A 24,323-nucleotide genomic window follows, 5' to 3' on the forward strand; every position below is an offset into this window, starting at 1 on the left:
ACGCTGCTATAAAACTTTTTGATAAATTACCAGGCGAAAAAAATGTCTGACACAGCGGTAATAGTTTCCAAAACAAATTGAAATCATACCTCCTTGACAACTCCTATACCACAGTTGAAAAATCTGGAGATACAATATATGCACTTTGTGCCATTTAAGGGAATGTGATAGATAATAGAAATATTTAGGTGTAACACTACAATTTAAAAACTTGTTTCCTGTGCCCATTTCTTGTGCATTTGACACGTTCCACATCATAACGGTTTTCCGTGCTATTGATCAATGGAATACGTAACTAACTAACTAACGTAAATCGACATTAGCCGGCCGGTGTGGTCGAGCGGTTCAAGGCGCTTCAGTCTGGATCCGCGCGACCGCTACGGTCGCAGGTTCGAATCCTGCCTCGGGCATGGATGTGTGAGATGTCCTTACGTTAGTTAGGTGTAAGTAGTTCTAAGTTCTTGGGGACTGATGACCTCAGATGTTAAGTCCCATAGTGCTCAGAGCCATTTGAACCATTTAAATCGACATTAAAATCCGTGAATCGACGTTAAAATTCGTCTACAACCACAGCGCGTACACAACTTCATTCACGGTAAGCACGACACACGTGTAAACGTGACGTCCTGTGCTCTCAGCCAATCTGCGTCGATGTCACAATTGGGATAGTCTTATGTACGCTCCCGAGTGTTGTAACGTAACTGCCTCTCCTGGTGTGAGCACAGCAAGTCACAGAGATGACGTCATTGGCGCTGGCGTGTTGTCAGGTAAAGCTCGCCGCCTACCGTTGTCGGCAGAGTTCGGACTGAGGCGGCGGTCGGCGTTTGTTCGCCGGTGCGAGCGCCGCACTGCGGTTATAAATAGCGTCCAGCACTTGTAGCGCCCACGCGCCGTTCGCTTCGCGAAGAGTGGATGAACGGCGTAAAGGTCGGCATTGTGCGGTCAGCGACCTTGCACCTGCCCCAGCGGACAGGCACGCAAAGCAAGTCAAACACTGGGATTCAGCAGTAAACAAAACAAATGAAGCACTGAGAACCACAAGGGCCCAAGGCACTGACACTAAGTTTTGAGAAAAATTGTTTGTGAAAATCAGATTTGTAGACAAACTACCATAGTTCTGAAGTGTTGTATTTAATAAGGCAGAATATGTAACATTCTCTACGAAAAAATAGCGTACCCACTTTATATTATGGAACACTAATTAATATTTAGGATTGTATTTATTATTAATACTAATTTACAAAACGTGAAATTAGAATCAGAACAGATACTACATGCACCGCACACACAATTATCACCTATTCCAACACTTCGTGGTCTTCTTTTATCATTTTTACTAATCACATGTTGTGGCTTGAGGTTCATACAAGATTGCCGCTGTACCTTCGGTTGCAAAGTACTACTTGTGGTGTCACCGCCAGGCACCACACTTGCTAGGTGGTAGCCTTTAAATCGGCCGCGGTCCGTTAGTATACGTCGGACCCGCGTGTCGCCACTGTCAGTGATTGCAGACCGAGCGCCGCCACACGGCAGGTCTAGAGAGACGTCCTAGCACTCGCCCCAGTTGTACAGCCGACTTTGCTAGCGATGGTTCACTGACAAATTACGCTCTCATTTGCCGAGATGATAGTTAGCATAGCTTTCAGCTACGTCATTTGCTACGACCTAGCAAGGCGCCATTATCAATTGCTATTTATCTTGTGATGCTTGTACCGTCAGACCGATGTTCAATAATTATGGATTAAAGTTAAGTATTCCAGAAGCTACGTACTATTTTTGCTACTATAAGACCTTGACCTGTTCCAGACCTCACGCCAGCCTGCGTGAGCTAAACGCGTGCCCTTCGGCCTCCCGTCCTAGTGGATTGGCTGTCTTGCCAGTCCACAAAACTACTACTACTACTACTACTACTACTACTACTACTACTACTACTACTAAATTATATTGGCGATCACAGATAACAACGCCGGCCTGAGTGGCCGTGCGCTTCTAGGCGCTACAGTTTGGAGCCGAGAGACCGCTCCGGTCGCAGGTTCGAATCCTGCCTCGGGCATGGATGTGTGTGATGTCTTTAGGTTAGTTAGGTTTAAGTCGTTCTAAGTTCTAGGCGACTGATGACCTCAGAAGTTAAGTCGCATAGTGCTCAGAGCCATTTGAAGCATTTGAACAGATAACAATCGAGCAGCGCAAAGCAACGAAATTGTGCTTCGTATTTTGGGTCATGATCTGTGGAAGAAAAAAAAAAATTGGAGGGGTTACGGTACTCTGACCTCCCGGGGGTGTTTTTGAAATTTAGGCTTTTTAAAACGTGATTTTAATTTTTCTAGCCACATTAAAATATGAATACGACATTTGTTTTACATTGCTTCAACCGCAGCAAAAGTTCCATTGTTGCACTTCACAAAATCTGCGGATGTGATTTTTCCTCGTCAAAGGTACCGATGCGTAACGTCAGAAATGAAGACCTGCAGTGTATCTGCAGCTGATTTAGCCCCTCTTTTGACGCCCATATATCGCAGCATGAGCCTCTGCAGAAATTTTACCGAGATGAGGCAAGATTTTAGAACTGCAGTTTTTGACATAAACAGATTTGATGAGTTTGAGAACTAAATTGGACAGGCAGTACATGACAGGTGTTCACGCAATGATTTTAAGGTAGAGTACTATGATTCCTGAACGGTAAGTGTATTTGATTACTAATTACAATATAAATTCTATCTATTTAATTTGTCGATGTGAAATTACATCCTTCACGCGATAGAATCCAGCGTATCTGACGAGTTATTAAGAAGATATTTTTATTCGTATGTCATGAGTGTTTGGTCGACACGCAAAATTAAAAATCCAGGATTTGGAAAAAAAAGAATGAAAGACAAATTCACGTTCGATTGAAAGAACTAAAAACAGCAAGAAGTGACATATTAAAACTCCTCGAAGTGGAGCAAAATGAAATGAACTTGAAAAAAAAAAAAAACGGTTATTCAACTTTTATGACGTCTACAACGCTTACTTTTGCGTAACCTTTAATAGATTATTGCATTACTTGCACGCCTTCTATTATTTAATGTCGACTGGTGTAACAAAAATTGAGCAAAGCGTTTTTTAAGTAAAATGTAATGCAGGATCACCGTTCGAATAGCTGCATGTGGGGTAACTTGCCGAAAACATCCTCAAACTGGCCGGTAGAATTGACTTTTAATAGCCTAGGACTGAACCAAAGCGGCCCTGATCTTAGTTTATGCGGCTATACTAATTGATATTAACATTGTGCTCGGAAATGTTAGATATGTGATTTAACAGAATCGCGGACAACTGTTGCTACCTAGGAATGCTAGAGTCTCGTAACGAAAAAAAAAAATGTACTTGGGCAGCCAAATGGAAACCGAAAACCCCCAAAAGTGGACCATGAAATGGTCCCATTCGAAAGTAATCACCACACGCTTTAAGATACTTACCCCACTGGGAGACAAGACGATCGATTTCTGTTTCGTAGAATGCGGTCGCCATGTGACGGATCCACAATCGCATCCACTCTTGCTCCTTCTCCACCGACTGAAACCGACCTCCAAACATGTCTTTCTTCAGGTCGGCAAAGAACTGAGCATCACACAGTGGAAAATCCGAGTTCTACGAATGATGATACATAGATTCCAAACCAAATCACTCAAGTGTAACTTTCGTCGGATTGGCAGTGTGGGATCAGGTGTTATCGTTCGCAGGATGATTCCGTCCAACAGTATTCCTGGGAGTTTTAACTTCATAGTGCGTTGCAGTTTCTGCAGTGTCTTCATGGCAATGCGCATTGATTATGGTTCCCCGCTCGAGGAATCTACAAGCAGAGGAACCATACTGTTGCACGTTAACGCCGCTCCCACACCGATAATCGGACGAAGGCTACGCTTCACCGTTTTTGAAACAATGTAACATCCTCCGTATAGCTCGGATCTTTCACCATGTGATTTTCACATCTTTGGCGACCTGAAGAAAAACCTAAGTGTACGTCGGTTTCATTCGGACGAGGAAGTGCTGTTGGATCCGTCAGCGGCCGACTGCGTTCTACGAAACAGAGGGATAAATGGAACCATTCCACGAATCCACTGTGGCAGTTGTCTGCTTTTCATTTTCTCGCTGCTTATACACTGGAGCCACAGAAACTGGTACACCTACCTGATATCGTGCAGGGGCCCTGCGAGCACGCTTAAGTGCTGCAACACGACATGGCGTGGACTCGACTAATGTCTGAAGTAGCGCTGCACGGAACTGACACCATGAATCTTGCAGGGCTGTCCATAAATCCGTAAGCGTACGAAGGGGTGGAGATCTCTTCTGAACAGCATGTTGCAAGGCATCCAAGATATGCTCAATAATGCTCATGTCTGGGGAGTCTGGTGGCCAAAGGATGAGTTAAAACTCAGAAGAGTGTTCCTGGAGCCACTCTGTAGCAATTCTGGACTTGTGGGGTGTTGCATTGTCCTGCTGGAATTTCCCAAGACCGTCGGAACGCAAAATGGTCATGAATGGATGCAGGTGATCAGACAGGATGCTTACGTACGTGTCACCTGTCAGAGTCGTATCTAGACGTATGAAGTGTCCCACGTCATTCCAACTGCACACACCCCACACCATTACAGAGCCTCCACCAGCCTGATCAGTCCCCTGCTGACATGTAGAGTCCATGGATTCATGAGGATGTCTCCATACCCGTACGCGTCCATTCGCTCGATACTATTTGAAACGGCACTCGTCCGACCAAGCAACGTGATTCCAGTCAACAGTCTATTGTCGGTATTGACGGGCCCAGGCGAGGCGTAAAGCTTTGTGTCGTGTAGTCACCGAGGATACAGGAGTGGGCCTTCGGCTCCGAAAGCCCATATCGATGATGTTTCGTTGAATGGTTCGCACGCTGACACTTGTTGAAGGCCCAACAATGAAATCTGTAGCAATTTGCCGAAGGGTTGCGCTTCTGTCACATTGAACGATTCTCTTCAGTCGTCGTTGGTACCGCTCTTGCAGGATCTTTTTCCGGCCCCAGCGATGTCGGAGATCTGATGTTTTACCAGATTCCTCATATTCACGGTACACTTGTGAAAAGGTCGTATAGGAAAATCTCCACTTCATCGCTACCTCGGAGATGCTGTGTCTCATCGTTCGTGCACCAGCTGTAACACCACGTTCGAACTGACATAAATCTTTATAACCTGCAATTGGAGCAGCATTAACCGATCTAACAACTGTGCCAGACACTTGTCGTATATATGCGTTGCCGACCGCAGCGCCGTATTCTGCCACTATACATATCTCTGTATTTGAATACGCATGTCAATATCAGTTTCTTTAACGCTTAAGTGTAGGAGGCTAAGGGTTAAGAGGGGCGTTATGTTCCACGGTGTGGTACACTACTAAAACTGCGGGAGCGTACTTCCCTGGAAGAGTGAATCAATACAATGCTATTTCGTACGTGTATCTCGCGTAAAGACCATAAACTAAAATCTGAGCGATTCGAGCTCGCTCAGTCGTTCATCCAATGCACCACTTGCGACTAGAACAGAAAAGCGCTCTTCGCCAGACACTAAGGCGGTTTGCGGGCGATATAAGTACGTGTGGAACATGCAAATGTTAATTTGCAGTTGTAAACAGCTGTAGTGATCCCACAAAAAGACAATTAAGAGAGAAAGTTCAACATCCCTGAACGGATTCTACGTCAAACCGCAGATTGTTTAGTAACTGGCTACATAAACACTTCTGAAGTATCACAATGGTCATGGTTGAGTAAGCTCTGTGGAGTTCGAATCAGCATTCGGATCGCTTGCTCCTTTGCTTCGTTTTTTACTTCTCAGTGCCAAACGTGACCATGAGATTGGTGTTCTTATGCCAAGTGCCACGGGTTCTGACCACGTGCGGCGTGGATGGAAGCCAAAACTGAAGTCGATTCTTAAGGCAGGCGTCACGCGCCGATTGCACAACGTCGCGCAACGATGCCAGCAGGTAAGTTACGTGTCTTAATCCGGCGACATCTGTTCGTGGAAACAATTACAAAAGCAGGCAAAAGTGTTACTGACGCTGTCTAGTTCATGATTACATTCAGATCATCGAATGGGATTGGCAGAACAGAAGTAAGACGCTTCGGCAGAGTCAGTCACTGTACGGCTACAAAGGCTGTTGCTTATTGCATGCGTTCGTTGCTGGCTAACGAATATTCCACGAGATTCGAAGTACCGTTTCATACTGTCTGGAACTTTTCTTTACTCGTATGTTTTCTTCGCTGCAGGCACTTCGAACACGCCTCCATTTCGTTATCCACACCGGACTCGGAGTAACGGAGAAGTTTCGTTACTCGCCAGTGTTATTCTCCGTATTCTTCGTGCTGACTCTTTAGTTTTCGTACTGCAAGAGGAGCAAGTAGTTGGTGACGCGGAGTGATGAATGCGTTTGTCACTCATCACGGCCGGTCGGAGTGGCCGAGCGGTTCTAGGCGCTACAGTCTGGAACCGAACGACCGTTACGGTCGCAGGTTCGAATCCTGCCTCGGGCATGGGTGTGTGTGATGTCCTTAGGTTAGTTAGGTTTAATTAGTTCTAAGTTATCGGTGACTGATGACCACAGAAGTTAAGTCCCATAGTGCTCAGAGCCATTTGATCCACTCATCACGTCTTCTTTTGGCATTTTTTCCGTGTTGTACTCGGGCAAAGTCGGTAATATTCATAAGCGTACAATTCCTTACTACGACCAGATACTTCTAATAGATGGCTTGAGTTACTTGTGGAGGAACTGTGTATCTCCAACATTACTTATTTTCGTACCTGTGTAATGGCCTTCATTTGCAGTATAGATGGTATTATGCTCCAGTTTGTCATCCATAATTGGTCAGGATTTCTTAATAGTATATTACATATATCTATCAAAATGTTAGGCATAAAATAAAAGTATTCATTTTTTAATGTCAGATTATGGTAATGTCGTTATCTTACACACTGCTGTCGACACTGGTTTGTTGTTTTCCCTTGATTATCGCCTGCTGTGTTAGGAACATAGGTTTTAGCGCAAACAGCAGACAGCCACAAAAACATCAATATGGAATAGTGAAGTACCTACTTTTGTTAATAATACTAAGATAAACACCCAACACTATATGTTATCTCACAGAAAAAAATGCAGTCAGTGACGGTGGTGAAACTTCACGGTTATTAATTCGTGATATGTCTATAACGGCAAACTCGTGTCGGCCTTTTTTTTTCAATTTTCAAGTGATCATATATGTTAGTAGTTAATTGTTATGCGTGTCAGACGTCGTGACATATTACATATTGCATCATGAAGCCTCTGATTTCCTGCCAGTGGTGTATGTCACCTTTGTAACAGCGTTTATATAGCATTTATGTACGTTTGACATTAAAAAATGTCAGATGTACGTTAATGCTATATAAACGCTATTATAAACGGTGATCAACAGCGCTGATAGGCAATCTAAGAGAGGCTCCAGGATGCAATTTAAGTCATAATATTTGTCACATAAAACAAGTAACTACTAACATAAACGAATACATGAAAATGGAAAAAAATGCCGAATCAAGCTCGTCGTGGTAGACATATAACGAGTTAATGAAGTGTGAATAAGAAAGCAGTAAAAATTGCAAAATATTTTGTAACTAATACGCACTGCTGGCCCTTCAGAAAGGTGAAAGTTGTGTTAACGCTAGTCGGAACTATATTTCGAAAATTATATACTGCATCTCTTATTGTCTTGGAATTCAGAATCCGGTGAGCAGATATGCTAACAGCAAAATTTCTGCAACCGAATATGGAGGTCCAAACAATTTTTTTTTTTTTTTTTGCGGAAATCCGAGAAAACAGAGCTGCATGGCACGGTCTCTGCTAAAAATTAAAGATACAAAGTAAGACTTCAAAGGAACGATCGCTTTAATTCCTCGCGAGTAATCACGCAAAGGCACCCGTCTCTTCGCGCTCTGTTAGCGTATATATTCCGTCACGGGGCAACGTGGCAATGAAAAGGTTTCATCAGTCCTCCGAAAAGCATCTCCCGGGCAATAAATTTATTTTCTACACAATGTTTCATTTTTGCAGCGCTCGCCGCCAGCAGCGCGTATTTCCCATTAGGCGAGCCATTTTCCCCGAGAGGCTGATTAAATCTGGTCTTTTCATTCGGACGGCGGCCCAGCTTTCGCTGCGTTTGCTATTTATTCCGAGCGTCGGCGCGTCTTAGGAAAGACGCCTCGTCGCAGTGCAACGCTCGTTTAATGGAGAGTAATAGCTGGGCGAGCCCATTTGTTACGGGTCGGGTTTTTGTGCGCGCGCTTCGACTGGGCCATGTACCCGTCGCCGTCGGAAAAGCCGAGTCAGTGCATCGCGAAATAGATCTTTCTCACGAGTAAGGTCGCGGCTGGTTATCTGCTCACATAGCGTGCAACCAGAGCTTTGGGGGACGTGGTAGTTGGCCAGATATGGATTAACAGCGGTCAGTCTGAAACAGACACGGACATACGCATATACAGGATGAGGTACTTGAAGCTATTTTATGTTCTTCTGGAGACATGAATCTCAACTTTATCTTCGATGTGTGTAGAAGCTGAAGCAATGGTTCAAATGGCTCTGAGCACTATGGGAGTTAACATCTGAGGTCATCAGTCCCCTAGAACTTAGAACTACTTAAGCCTAACTAAGCTAAGGACACCACACACATCCATGCCCGAGGCAGGATTCGAACCTGCGACCGTAGCGGTAGCGCGGTTCCAGACTGAAGTGCCTAGAACCGCTCGGCCACACCTGCCGGCTAGATCGCTGTCGCTGAAGTGTATTACTAAAAGTGAGTATTTACGTATGTAGACAATGTTCGATTAAAATAAAAAAAGGTTAACTACATATTACGAGCATGTTATTCGAATACTGTTTCATTTTAGATAAAAAGAAAAACCAGATCAATAAAAAGTCCGAAAGTTTAATACGAAAGCTTTTGTTTGGCTAGCGATTGTTTCAAAAGGCATTTTGTCTGTAATTACTGTTTGCATATTACATTCCTTAGAACATGCAGTCGTTTCCTGGTAGTCCGATAATTTTTCTGAGTGCAATTATTACGAGAGTAAACATTTCATTTCACCGTCAGTAAAAGTACCAAACGAACTGTTTCATAGCTATCTGTGGGCCGTAGTTATTCTGCAGTTTTAAAGGAAATGAAAGTTAAAAGTAGTTCTATCATTCTTGATTTTCACAAAATACGTCATATTAAACAAAATATAAGAATAGACCCCCGTTTTCTTGCAACGTTACCGCCAAAGACAGAGTTCCAGTAAACAATTCCAGGAAACATTCTATGTTCTTGATTGTCAGATGCAGAATATAAAATAAAGTTCACGTTATTGCTGGCGGTGATGTTATACTGCTTCGAGGTGAACATCTTTTATTACAACCTTTTTTAATTTGATTTGTAGTTCCAGATATTTCCGGAAACCGTTTTAAACGACTCACCCTGTACGTCGTTAACACAAAATACTACTACTACTATATTCTTTCACGTTCTCAGACGTTAAGTCTGGTTAAAAATGGAGTGACGCGGACCTTGATCAAGCGTCACTTCCTTTTAACTGTACGGTATGTGTTATATTGCATTTAGGAACTTTCGGGTAATTGAACATGTATCAATAATTACGGATTTCTGTAGTTGTATATATATGTTTGGATGTAGCTGTATTGCATTGATGTACTGGTGGATATTGTGTGGTATGACTCCAGTAGTTGATAGTATAATTGGTATAATGTCAACTTTATCCTGATGCCACATGTCTTTGACTTCCTCAGCCAGTTGGATGTATTTTTCAATTTTTTCTCCTGTTTTCTGTTGTATATTTGTTGTATTGGGTAGGGATATTTCGATTAATTGTGTTAATTTCTTCTTTTTATTGGTGAGTATGATGTCAGGTTTGTTATGTGGTGTTGTTTTATCTGTTATAATGGTTCTGTTCCAGTATAATTTGTATTCATCGTTCTCCAGTACATTTTGTGGTGCATACTTGTATGTGGGAACATGTTGTTTTATTAGTTTATGTTGTAAGGCAAGCTGTTGATGTATTATTTTTGCTACATTGTCATGTCTTCTGGGGTATTCTGTGTTTGCTAGTATTGTACATCCACTTGTGATGTGATCTACTGTTTCTATTTGTTGTTTGCAAAGTCTGCATTTATCTGTTGTGGTATTGGGATCTTTAATAATATGCTTGCTGTAATATCTGGTGTTTATTGTTTGATCCTGTATTGCAATCATGAATCCTTCCGTCTCACTGTATATATTGCCTTTTCTTAGCCATGTATTGGATGCGTCTTGATCGATGTGTGGCTGTGTCAGATGATACGGGTGCTTGCCATGTAGTGTTTTCTTTTTCAAATATACTTTCTTCGTATCTGTTGATGTTATGTGATCTAAAGGGTTGTAGAAGTGGTTATGAAATTGCAGTGGTGTAGCCGATGTATTTATGTGAGTGATTGCTTTGTGTATTATTATTATTATTATTATTATTATTATTATTATTATTATTATTTCTTTACTTTCTCAGACGTTATTATTATTATTATTATTATTATTATTATTATTATTATTATTATTATTATTATTATTATCATCATCATCATCATCATCTTCAGTCCAGAGACTGGTTTAATGCAGCTCTCCAAGCTGCTCTATCATGTGCAAGCTTCATCTCCATATAACTACTGCAACCTACACCCTTCTGAATCTGCTTGCTGTATTCATCTCTTGGTCTCTGTCTTCGATTTTTACCTTCCACATTTCCCTCCAATACTAAGTTGGTGATCCCTCGATGCCTCAGAACATGTCCTTACAACCGATCCCTTCTTCTAATCAAGTTGTGCCACAAATTACGCTTCTCCCAATTCTATTCCGTACCTCCTGAATAGTTATGTGATCTACCCATTTGATCGTCAGCATTCTTCTGTAGCACCACATTTCAAAAGCTTCTATTATTTTCTTCTATAAATTATTTATAGTCCATGTTTCACTTCTATACATGGCTACACTCCGTACAAATACTTTCAGAAAAGACTTCTTGACACTTCAATCTATACTCGATGTTAACAGATTTCTCATTTTCAGAAACGCTTTCTTGCCACTGCCAGTCTACAGAATACTATACACCACGAGACTGCCGCTGGTGGCGTTGCCGGCAGGTGACGTACTAAGGAAAAGTGGAGGAAGGGGGATTGGGGAGTCATTCCAGCTACGGAACTGGCAGCACATACGGAAATCCACTGAGGTATGAGAAACGGCAAATTTTTATCGCCCGGAGCATGGGAACCAGCATCAGGTAACAGTGAAGCTAGTCCACTGTTCATGTATTACTGTTGTGAATATCTAGAGAAAGTGGTTGAAGGATGGTGAAACCAGGGGTAGGCGACAAGGTCTTACAAAGTCTTGGACGTCAATACGTTCTCACAGAACGTGGAGGTCGAAGCTATCTCGATCTGTACAACTAGGTTACGTTAGACCTGACGTTTCTGATTGTTACTATAAAGACTAATACTCCTGGGTAGTCGCTAATGCAAGTCCCAGTGAACAAGAAGTCAGCGACGAAGGATAAGGTGACTATAACTATGATAGGTTTATCATGATACTCTCTCCAACAATAGGCATCCACGTTGTGCTGGCGTAAGCTGTCGCCATCACACCAGTCGGCAAAGATGTAGCAAGAAGATCGGTAGCAGGTGCTGAATGAAGCACACCTATTGGGAGAGAGGCCAAAGACAGACTGGCAAGCAACACGCCGCCAACGCCCTCTCGACTGCAAGTAGTTAGATCTCCGCCGCGGATCAGAGGGCTCAGTCTCAGTCCCTCGGTCACTAGCGTAGTCGGTCAGTCACAGTCTGTCACTAATTCAGCCGCTCAGTCAGTGGCTCACTAACTCGATCTCCAAGTTGGCATCTGTTAGTACTTTGTGACCAGATTAGTGTACATAGCGGGACTTTTACTTTACCCATAGAGATACTAAATTTTGTAATAGCTAGAATACCGTTATTGTCTGGATGAGTACTATTACGGAACAGCTTGTACTACAACACATGGACACTCTTAAAGATAAATATCTTCCTGTCCATGTACATAAAGAACCCTGTTAATACATGTGTGCAGTTGTATTGTAGGAAGAGGATACTGCCCACCAAACAACATCCTCTCCTTTGCAACGGTACATGACTCTACACACGTCTCCTCAAAATCTTCAGCTAGCAGTGAAACGTCAACATTTCCAGGTCTTGTGAGTCTTCAAGTTTTCCTGCCAGATATGTTGTAAGTAGTCTTCATGGGTTTGCCGCTGGATGACAGTGTGTAAATTTCACAATATTTCTTCGGATATGGTGATGATGTCGGAAGTTGCTCCAAGGAAATATTGTGGAATTTGCACGACATCATCCGGCGGCAAACCCCTGATGACTGTTTACATTTTGGGGCCTTGTTTACGGATGATTTTATTCGCGATATTGTGACCACGAAAAATCGTGTATGTAGTACAGAGAATACAGAAGGGAACTTTGTTAAAAGATTCAATGTAGCACTCAAATATTTTTCATCAGAAGAACTGAAGGGATATTCTGGCGTAATGCTGAACATGCCCTTTAACTCAGAGAAGGAGTTAATAGTGACGGCTAGCTGGAACGAATCCTAGTCTTCATTTATATTTTACCTCATCTCCCACTTTTTCAGATATCCACTGACCTATTTCCCATCAAAACCAAATAGAAACTGGAGGGAAAACTGTTTAAGAAAAGGAGTGGAAAGAGTTGATAGTGTTTTTCCGCGTTCTGTTATATACAGCGTTTATCTCAAAAATCCAGACATATAATGTATATGTATTAATTATTGTAATGCAGATGTATTAGTTCTGTTGAAACGTCCCCTTTGAACAATTATACATGACTGTGCTTAAACTGACATACAATATTTTTAGCGCAACGCAATCTGCCTTTCAAAAATCCCTACAAAAGAATGGCCCTGACTAACATTAATCTATGCATTTCACAAGTCGCTTACCTCACAAAAATCTTGGTTACTCGAACTACTGCGATACAGCGAGCGCCACTACTGCCAGCTAAATAAAAGATTCAAACTACGGAAGGCACTAACTACTGATAGGCATAGTTAGCAAATGAAAGATTTTGATAGAGAACAAACAATGTATTTACCTTAATAGTCATAATATATATAGCAGTTCATGACAAATTACAAAACTCCGCCATCTCTCTCCCCACATCCACCACTGTTGGCGGCTCACCTCCAACTGCGCAACGCTACGCGCTGTTCACATCCAGCTACCGCTGCCCAACACTACAATGGCAGACAACAATGCAAACTAGCCACAGACTTCACACAGCACAGCCAGTGATTTTTATACAGAGCTGGCGTTACCAATAAGAAAACCTAAACAGCCTACTTACACTGTATTTGTTGTACTTTAGGCGTTTGTAAGAGATTCACCAGTCTTCTTTTTTTTTCGACTATAATATCGAAATTTACCATCCTTTCTAAAGGGCAGACGGGATATTTCTTACGCTGTCTCACAATCTTAACAGTTAATGTACATAGTGTTAACTTCATTGATATAATTTGGGAAAAAACCGCATCGTCTGAAAAAAAAAAAATGGTCTGAGAAAGTTTCAACCAACATCCAAAAGGCTTCTCCAAGACCACCATGTACTGCGTATTTTCTCACAAATGGAGATTGTGTAGTAATGTTAAACACAATTTGCAGTACAACTTGCGATGCGTTTTCTGTGTTCGTAAATCTTGATAAGTCTACATTGGAAACACCCTGGAATGCTATCTCGCATTCGGAAGGACGACGGTTCAATCCCGCGTCCGGCCATCCTGATTTAGGTTTTCCGTGATTTCCCTAAATCTCTCCAGGCAAATGCCGGGATGGTTCCTTTCAAAGGGCACGGCCGACTTCCTTCCCTAATCCGATGAGACCGATGACCTCGCTGTCTGGTCTCCTTCCCCCCAAAAACAACCAACCAACTGGAATGCTATTGATGAACAGCACCACAACGTGTGGTGTCTCCAGGTTGACGTACAAATTTCCAGTCAGGGTGCGCGGGACATAATCGTGAGAGTGCTCCTGCTGTCATATGAAATCGCACCCCCACACAATAACCCCAGGTGTGGGTCGAATGTGTCTAGCTCGCAGACCGGTTTGTCACAGGGCCTCAACTGGACTCCCCCTAGCCAACAGACGGCCATCACTGGCACCGAGGCAGAAGCGACCTTTTATCAGAATACGCAACACACCTGCAGCCTGTACTCCGATGAGTTCTCGCTTAATACCAATTAAGTCGCAAATGGTGTCTGGCACGGAGCTTTCTTGAAGTAAACGATATGTAACATTTCGTAGAATCGCTATCGTGCCAGCTGCTACTCAAATCGCTGCTGCCGATGCGGTACGAAGCGCCAGAGCCATATGCCGAACACGATGGTATTTCTCTCGGTACAGTATAATATTTCTGGCTTATTCAGCCATAGCTCCAGGAAGCTATTCCCAGGGCAGTGGAGATGCAAGAAGCATAGAGATGGCGCAATGTGGGATGAGGTATCGGTGACAGATGTTAGATTCGGCACCATTCCCGTGAGAAAGACCGCCTGCATGATGCTGCTGCTCTGTGATTGGCTGCTGTGTTCGGCGGTAGGGCGCCAAAACATTAAACTTTAGTTACTATTATGAATTAAACTGTCATCCAAATTACTTCATTCTTTAAATAAATATCTCTCAACAGCCAGCTATCAGTCATTTCAAAATTATTAAAATCAAAGCATTACTAAAACAAAAGACTGACGACATTACTGCCGATGCACTTCGGTGGCGGTCGGGTCACGCCTTGCTGGCTTGGCGCGCGAAGTGTCTCGGGCAGTCCGGCTCTCCGGTTCTGACCGTTCCAGTAGACAGACATGTTGTCTGTTATAGCAGTATTTGTTTCATGCAATTTTGTTTACTAAAGTTCCGACCGTCGCTAGGTGCAGACATGTTGTCTGTGATAGCAGTATTTGATTCATGTAATTTTATTCTCCAGTTCTGACGGTTCCAGTAGACAGACATGTTGTCTGTGGTAGGATGTATTTCATGTTATTTTAGCCAGATATAATGACTGTGGAAAGATATGTTCAATACGTTGTGATCAAAAATAGTTTCTCGTGTCTATATCAATAAAAACGCGAGTGGCATCCCAAATGAGTTACAGTTTATTCGTAGTAGCAGTTCCTTGCGAAGTTAATTTCAGCCTCAAGAAAAAGAATCCGCGACCTGCGTGCTGTTTTCTGCGCTGAGGACATCATCATCATCATCATCATCATCAAGACAGCAGGTTAGTAAAGTGTACAAGAACTTATGTATTCCACACAGGGCAGTGGAAACAACTAGGCACCTCACGTGTACTGCATACACAGTACAAATGTGCTCAGTGACACGTCATCTGCAGTAATGCAGAGGAGGTAAAGAAGGATGAAAGTATTAACACTATCTCACTTTTATTCCTTTTTTCTTGCCGTAACAGCCTCGTGGCGTCCGGAACTCGACTCTCTTGCGACCGTCCACTCACTCACGTGACCGCCGTTGCCAGCAATCATTTACTGTGGCTACATTTGTGCCAAGACTTTCTGCAGTATCGCATAAGGAACATACAGCTTCTTATATCCCTGTTACACGACCTTGTTCAAACTCAGCGAGATGTTGATAAAGGCTTCTTTGTCGCCTTAAAGGGACTCATGACTAATATCAGCTCACGATGTTCAATTTCAAAGGCAACTAATGCTCACGCTCTTTATGGTGTCTATTTATAGCAAATCTGATTTGCTTCCTCAAAGTGGTGCTATTAGCGTCACTCTTATGCGACTGGAGACAAATCTGGCATCACATTACATTTCTAGATGACGCCTAGCAACATTCTTTTATGCCGCATAGGTCCTTCTTGGTGTTAGGATTTTTTTCCGTTCTTCAGTTTCCATCTGCGTGGAGGGGTCAAACGTTCGCCTGACAGTGACCTAGGAGCACTCGGCCGAGAGCTCGTGGGCATTTAGGCAGTGGAAACTCGAGAAGAATTTATGACAGGGCTTTTTTTTCCCTCAACCCTATCCGTAAACTCGCGTTCATCATCAGTGTCCTCCATAGCCACGTCGTAATATCGTCGTCACTTTTTATTATTTCCACTGTAAGCACGTAGTTTACCGTGGCATACGGCAGACAATATTCGCTACAGGAGGGTCAGAGTGGGTGCTACATAGCTACTGCGACAGCAGCCAGCCGAAGAAAAGGTAACAAAAACAGCGTGTCTGACGTCGTCCAGCATTGGAGCCAGAGGGGAAAAACAGCACGTCGGAGGAGGTCAGACAGTGGAGCGAGAAGGCTTAAACCAAACTAGAGAGAATGTGTCACTCTGTTCCTCGGATGTCTGCCACAGTGTCGCGTTTTCCCGCCAGTTAGCCTGGTCTCGGATCCGCACAGGGCAGCGGGCGGCGCAGTAATGTAAATTCCGCGACAGTCCAGAGGCAATCTGTGTGGCGGCGTGTGGCGTGGAGCGCGCAACGAGTCAGCGCCGAATTAGTGGCGCTTCTGTCTGTGCTCGACTCTCGGCTATCGACAGTCACCAAACGCTGGCGGAATGTAGCCAGCGGGGCCTGTCGACAGCGCTTCCGATGTAGTTTATTAGAAAAACACGAAAACGGGTAAGAAAACAGGGCACATTATGGGTTCCCCACAAATCCTCTTACAAGCAGGCGAGGATCCAGAATTCGGTTTTGGGACGGGGTGGGTGGGCGGGCGGGCGGGTGGGTGGGCGAAAGGAAGAACAGATTGTTTACGTACTACAGCGTCACGTCCGTCTGTTCCAAAGTGCAGTCTGACGTATACTCCATGCAAATACCTCGTAGGTGACTACTGAATTTGTACGCCTGAAGACGAGAATTTCTCCGAATTCTCCCTAAACCAGGCGTGTCTATAATGAAACAAAGTTACAACTATAACAGATAGCTTCCGTCTTACCATGTACACTACTGGCCATTAAAATTGCTACACCACGAAGATGACGTGCTACAGACGCGACATTTAACCGACAAGAAGAAGATGCTGTGATATGCAAATGATTAGATTTTCAGAGCATTCACACAAGGTTGGCGCTGGTAGCGACACCTACAACGTGCTGACACGAGTAAAGTTTCCAACCGATTTCTCATACACAAACAGCAGTTGACCGACGTTGCCTGCTGAAACGTAGTTGTGATGCCTCGTGTAAGGAGGAGAAATGCGTACCATCACGTTTCCGACTTTGATAAAGGTCGGATTGTAGCCTATCGCGATTGCCGTTTATCGTATCGTGCCATTGCTGCTCGCGTTGGTCGAGATCCAATGACTGTTAGCAGAATATAGAATCGGTGCGTTCAGGTGGGGTACTACGGAACGCCGTGCTGGATTCCAACGGCCTCGTATCACTAGCAGTCGAGATGACAGGCATCTTATCCGCACGACTGTAACGGATCGTGAAGTCACGTCTCGATCCCTGAGTCAACAGATGTGGACGTTTGCAAGACAACAACCATCTGCACGAACAGTTCGACGTCGTTTGCAGCAGCACGGACTATCAGCTCGGAGAACATGGCTGCGGTTACCCTTGACGCTGCATCACAGACAGGAGCGCCTGCGATGGTGTACTCAACGACGAACCTGAGTGCACGGATGGCAATACGACGTTTGTTCGGATGAATCCAGGTTCTGTTTACAGCATCATGATGGTCGCATCCGTGTTTGGCGACATCGCGGTGAACCCACATTGGAATCGTATGTTCGTCACCGCCGTACTGGCGCATCACCCGGCGTGATGGTATGGGGTGCCACTGGTTACACGTCTCGGTCACTTCTTTTTTGCATTGACGGCACTGGGAACAGTGGACGTTACAGTTGAGATGTGTTACGACCCGTGGCTCTACCCATTATTCGATCCCCGCGAAACCCAAATTTCAGCAGGATAATGCACGACCGCATGTTGCAGGTCCTGTACGGGCCTTTCTGGATGCAGAAAATGTTCGACTGCTGCCCTGGCCAGCACATTCTCCAGATCCCTCACCAACTGAAAACGTCTGGTCAATGGTAGCTGAGCAACTGGCTCCTCACAATACGCCAGTCACTACTCTTGATAAACTGTGGTTTCGTGTTGAAGCTGCATGGGCAGCTGCACCTGTACACGCCATCCAAGTTCTGCTTGAGTCAATGCCCAGGCGTATGAAGGCCGTTATTACGGTTGGTTGGTTTGTTGTTTTTGGGGAAGGAGACCAGACAGCGTGGTCATCGGTCTCATGGATTAGGGAAGGATGGGGAAGGAAGTCGGCCGAGCCCTTTCAGAGGAACCATCCCGGCATTTGTCTGGAGTGATTTAGGGAAATCACGGAAAACCTAAATCAGGGTGGCCGGACGCGGGAGCCGTTATTACGGCCAGAGGTGGTTGTTGTGGGTACTGATTTCTCAGGATCTATGCACCCAAATTGCATGAAAATGTAATCACATGTCAGTTCTAGTATAATATATTTGTCCAATGAATACTCGTTTATCATCTGCATTTCTTCTTGGTGTAGCAGTTTTAATGGCCAGTGCTGTAGTTCAATTGTAGTTACTCTGTTACAAAATTCCTATGATCATAAATACACTGACTGATCAAAACATATGGACCACTGCCCACCGCGACTTTGAATGCCGCCTGTCGTCGTTGGGGGGAACGTGACGCGGTTACAATAGTTTATAAGTGGAGCAGACACGGGCGGGGCATCACCGTAGCGAAGGTACGTGCTGCAAATGTGGAAATCCATTGAGAGAAGTGAGAAAATGTTTAAGTCATCTGTCATTTGAAACTGTTTTGTACATTTGGATTCGATTCTCCAAATAATGGGGAGTGGGGGGTTACTGGTAATTTATTGCAGTGATTAAATATTATAATCATGATTTCTTTATACTTTAGCGAAACATCTAAGTAATTGCATTCGCCCGAAAATTTGTGAACATGTGTCACGCTGTTAGCTTAAGAGCTGTAGTAGTAACAAACTCTCGCCGTTTTTTCAGCATGAATTACACAGTATGGAATGTGCACTCGCCTTATATCAGTATTAGACTGAGCTGCATGACCGTGTAAATGAGGGAGATGCAGTATCTTACAGCCTTTTTCGCCTACATTCGGGAAGTCGATCTTTCTCTTATTTCCGTTTCTTAGGAGGAGGGTGTTTGCCTGTCTTTCATCCCTTATTCAACTTTTATGATCTGTCGCTTCTACCTGTGAACTTAACGAACAGTGTCGGACTTCTTGTTGATATTACGTACAGTTAGCCTGAGGAGGGTGCCCTATCGTGGTTAGAATGTTATCGGCCACCACGTAAGCCCGCGTACTTGGGCAAGCCATCTCAGAAGTGGCTGGAACGTATCCTGTTTCAATGTAGCTTGTAATTTATAGAACTCTTTCTCATTTTCGAGACACTTGGCTGAGAAATTTGGTAAAATAAATGCTTCACCCCCGCCCCAAGAGCCCCAACAATTTGTATCAATGCACGCTTAAGGGAAATACTCCAATCCGAGTTGTTAAAACCAAATAAAAATTGTTTTAAAACACCCGAATGTGTTGAAACTTCCTGGTAGATTAAAACTGTGTGCCGGACCGAGACTCGAACTCGGTACTGGCAGAACTGAAGCTGTGAGGACTGGTCGTGAGTCATGCTTTCGTAGCTCAGATGGCCGCCGGCATGGTAGCTCAGCGTGTTCGGTCAGAGAGCCGGTTGGCCTCTGTAATAAAAAAAACAGAGTGGAAGGATCAACCACCGAACTCGAACAGGTTGTCTTGCGACGTCCGCAACGACCAAACAACGATCAATAACGAACAAAATGCAAAAAAAAAAAAGATGGGTGAGCACTTTGCCGCGAAAGGCAAAGGTCCCGAGTTCGAGCCTCGGTCGGGCACACAGTTTTAATCTGCCAGAAAGTTTCATATCAGAGGACATTCCGCTGCAGAGTGAAAATCGCATTCTGGACCAGAATGTGTTTATCCTGTCACCAAAACCTTCGCTTATCCGTACAATTTTGCATTCATGCACAGGGTTTAACATATCTTAAGATTATCATGTAACAGATAATTATGACCAGCAGAATCACAAGAGTCAGGACGAGGTATTATTTGGCCAAAATCTGAATTTACTTCAAACAACATACGGGTGTTTTCAAATAAGGTGTTTTCTTTGAAACACTCAAATTAGCAAGTGAAATGAATATTTATTTAGATAGATGAACACAACGTTACCATTTCTTTCCTTCCCCATGAACCACGGACCTTGCCGTTGGTGTGGAGGCTTGCGTGCCTCACCGATACAGATAGCTGTACCGTAGGTGCAACCACAACGGAGGCGTATCTGCAGAGGGCCCAGACAAACGCGTGGTTCGTGAATAGGCGCAGCAGCCTTTTCAGTAGTTGCAGGGGCAACAGTCTGGATGATTGACTGATCTGCCCTTTAAACACTAACCAAAACGGCCTTGCTGTGCTGGTACTGCGAACGGCTGAAAGCAAGGGGGAAACTACTGCCGTAATTTTTCCCGAGGGCATGTAGCTTAAGACCAGCTGAACGGAATGGACAGTGTCTTGAAAGGAAGATATAAGATGAACATCAACAAAAGCAAAACGAGGATAATGGAATGTAGTCGAATTAAATCGGGTGACACTGAGGGAATTATATTAGGAAATGAGACGCTTAAAGTAGTAAATGAGTTTTGCTATTTGGGTACCAAAATAACTGATGATGGTCGAAGTAGAGAGGATATAAAATGTAGACTCACAATGGCAAGGAAAGCGTTCCTGAAGAAGATAAATTTGTTAACATCGAGTATAGATTTAAGTGTCAGGAACTAGTTTCTGAAAGTATTTGTATGGATTGTGGCCATGTATGGAAGTGAAACGTGGACGATAAATAGTTTGGACAAAAAGAGAATAGAAACTTTCGAAATGTGGTGCTATAGAAGAATGCTGAAGATTAGATGGGCAGATCACATAACTAATGAGGCGGTATTGAACAGAATTGGGGAGAAGAGGAGTTTGTGGCACAACTTGACTAGATGAAGGGATCGGCTGGTAGGGCATATTCTGAGGCATCAAGGGATCACCAATTTAGTATTGGAGGACAGCGTGGAGGGTAAAAAATGGTAGACGGAGACCAAGAGATGAATACAGCAAGCAGTTTCAGAAGGATGTAAGTCGCAGTAGGTACTGGGAGATGAAGCAGCTTGCACAGGATAGAGTAGCACGGAGAGCTGCATGAAACTAGTGTCAGGACTGAAGACCACAACAACAACAACAACAACAACAACCCTTTCTTTGGAGTTATGAAAACATCTACTTCGTGATTTTTCGAGAGAGTTGCAGCAATTTTTGTTTTAGTACAACACTGTAATTTCGTGCCAATCCAGTTGACGACATTTGTGTGGGTGAGACGCTGTAATCGCACCTAACGGCACGTTTTGCGGCTTGCAGACAGGACCACTGCCACTCTGAGCTTCGCTGGGCCGTTGGGATTCAGTGGAGTACAGTCTTCATTTCGGAGCGTAAGCGGCAACATTGACTTCCGGTAGAGCCGGAAGCCACTGGGACAGCGGCGGACTAATCGTGCGGCGGCGCCCGTGTCTAAAAAATGGCTCTGAGCACTATGGGACTCAGCTGCTGTGGTCATCAGTCCCCTAGAACTTAGAACTACTTAAACCTAACTAACCTAAGGACATCACACACATCCATGCCCGAGGCAGGATTCGAACCTGCGACCGTAGCAGTCGCGCGGTTCCGGATTGAGCGCCTAGAACCGCGAGACCACCGCGGCCGGCCGCCCGTGTCTGTTACATGCTCCGGCCACGCTTGGTTGCCTCGGCGTGACTGGTCCCAGGATTTGCCTTCACCGGAATATCGCGGAGGAGTTGCTATAGCGGGATAATAGGGAGGCGGCCACTTCTGCTTGTGCCACCACCGAGGTCCGCTGTGTTGCGGACAAGCAGTGGGTTTGACTCCGGTCCTGGATAGCACTTCGGCCGTTCTGTATTTTTATCCGGCATGGCTGGCGACGGCATGTCCGCAGTCATCAGGCAGCGAGAAGGTGGGCAGCATTCGTCTCACTCTAGGTGACGAGAACCCTACGTCATCGTGACGTTAATATCCTAAATCGACTAAATGAGTACGTATATCGATCTATGCAGTTGTACCGATAACCTCAACGCTAACTGTAAATACATGTGTACAAACGAAGTGGCAGGAGTTGTGTGATATGCTCATCCCAGCAGAATGAACTGTTAAATGTAATCCCAACAATTTGCGATGTTATTGTGTATTTTTGAACATACATAATGTCTGAGCGAAGGAGCCATAACGAAATAAAAAAAAAGCTTGTAATTGTTTTTAAATCCGATGAATCGTGCATAAATCGTGTGGACAGAAAAGTGAAGTAATTAATTATGAAGCTGCAATCCAGAGAATGTGGGATGTTGTTGTGTGTTTCATGAACGTAACGAATATCTAAACGAATGAATTATAACCATAACGAAAGTTAAAAAAGCGACTAGTCATGTTTTCAATCCGATTAACATTGAATAAATCACGTGGATAAAAACGTGAAATAGGAAGAAATTAAAGTGTTTCGTATTTTTATAAAATCCAATGAATTGTACATAATTCATGTGGGCAGAAACGTTAAACTGAGAAATTGAAGTGGTTCTGAAGATAATTCCGAATGTTGCTAGAAACATTAAACCATCTAGTTCCATTTAATTTTGGCTTCGTGTTGTAAATCAACTAAGAAAGATAGCGAAATCTTTCAGACTATCTTCATGGATCTGCTCGAAAGTTCTCTCATCTCCGTTAGAATCCATGTTCAGAACGACGTACACGCTAGCAACACCGGACAATAGGACAATGAAAGCGCATAAACAAATAACAATGCAGATTCAAGACGCACACAACAGTCGATATACACAGAATGCACACAACAGTCGATAGGACAACTCGTGAAACTCATGATGACGCGTGCTTACGTCACTATGACGTAGGGCTCTCCTCACTGAGAGTGAGATGAATGCTACCCCGAGAAGGTTCGTAGATGGCGACGACCTCAACAGACTGGAGAGGAGAGGGATGTGGAACCAAGAAGCGTGATACAGCAGTAATAGGACTGATGATATTTTTAAAAATATCGAGAATACCACACACTATTTAAAAAATATCATTGTTGGTCCTCGATATACTGAAAGAGTTATCGATACATCAGTATATCGACAGAGAGAATATCGACGTACTCAGAGCAAGAATTAAAAGGAGAACGATGCACGTTCACGCTTGGCAATAACCACTTTGCTAACAATGGTAACTGCAGGTAAGTGGCACAATAAAGGAAGTCCCATTGGTCCATCGTTCGGTTTCGTCAGATATCGGCCTTGTCTGGAACACTTCATGCCGACTTCCTCTTATTTCTGCAAGCGCCAGTGACCTAACAATTCTAGTGTCAAAATTGCGTGGCAAAGTTAAACGTTGCAAATTCTGTTAGTAGCGCAGAGCGCCGATTATCTCACCATTTCCCCCTCACATGTCTCCGCCCACCGTAAAAACCGATCTCGTCATGTATACAGGGTGAGTCGCGTAAGACATAACACCCCCTTTATTCCGGGGGGCGATTGCACGTATCGGCATGCTGTTTCCGGCGCATCATAGCGGGCTATGGGGCACATACGTTGGTACATACACAATAATCACAGCGTTTATATTGACCGAGATAATGAGGCAAGTACATGTTTTTAAAATGGGACGCTATACTTTTCTTACCATTATTCCAACGCTCTGGAAAAGACGCGTGTAGTGATGTAACGCATGTTGCTATTGTGATTCAAACTTTGCTTAAAAGAGGGTGGATGAGGATTTACCTACGTAGCGTAGGCCGTGCGTGCCGCATAGAGCACGGAAACTCGGCCTGCGGGTCGCGCGAGGCGTGTTTGCAGTTTGCAGCCGCTTCCGACCACCTCGACCTTCAATTTACAATATTTCCCAGCGTCTTTTAAGCAAAGTTTGAATCACAATAGCAACATGCGTTACAACACTATACGCGTCTTTTCCAGAGCGTTCGAATGATGGTAAAAAAAAGGTAAGCGTCCCATTTCAAAAACATGTACTTGTCTCATTGTCTCGGTCAATATAAACGTTGTGATTATTGTGTGTGCACCGAAGTACACCGCTTGTCGATACGTGCAATCGCCAACGGAATAATGGAGGTGTTA

This window comes from Schistocerca americana, chromosome 2 (genome assembly GCF_021461395.2).
Source record: "Schistocerca americana isolate TAMUIC-IGC-003095 chromosome 2, iqSchAmer2.1, whole genome shotgun sequence".
Classification (NCBI taxonomy): Eukaryota; Metazoa; Arthropoda; class Insecta; order Orthoptera; family Acrididae; genus Schistocerca; species Schistocerca americana.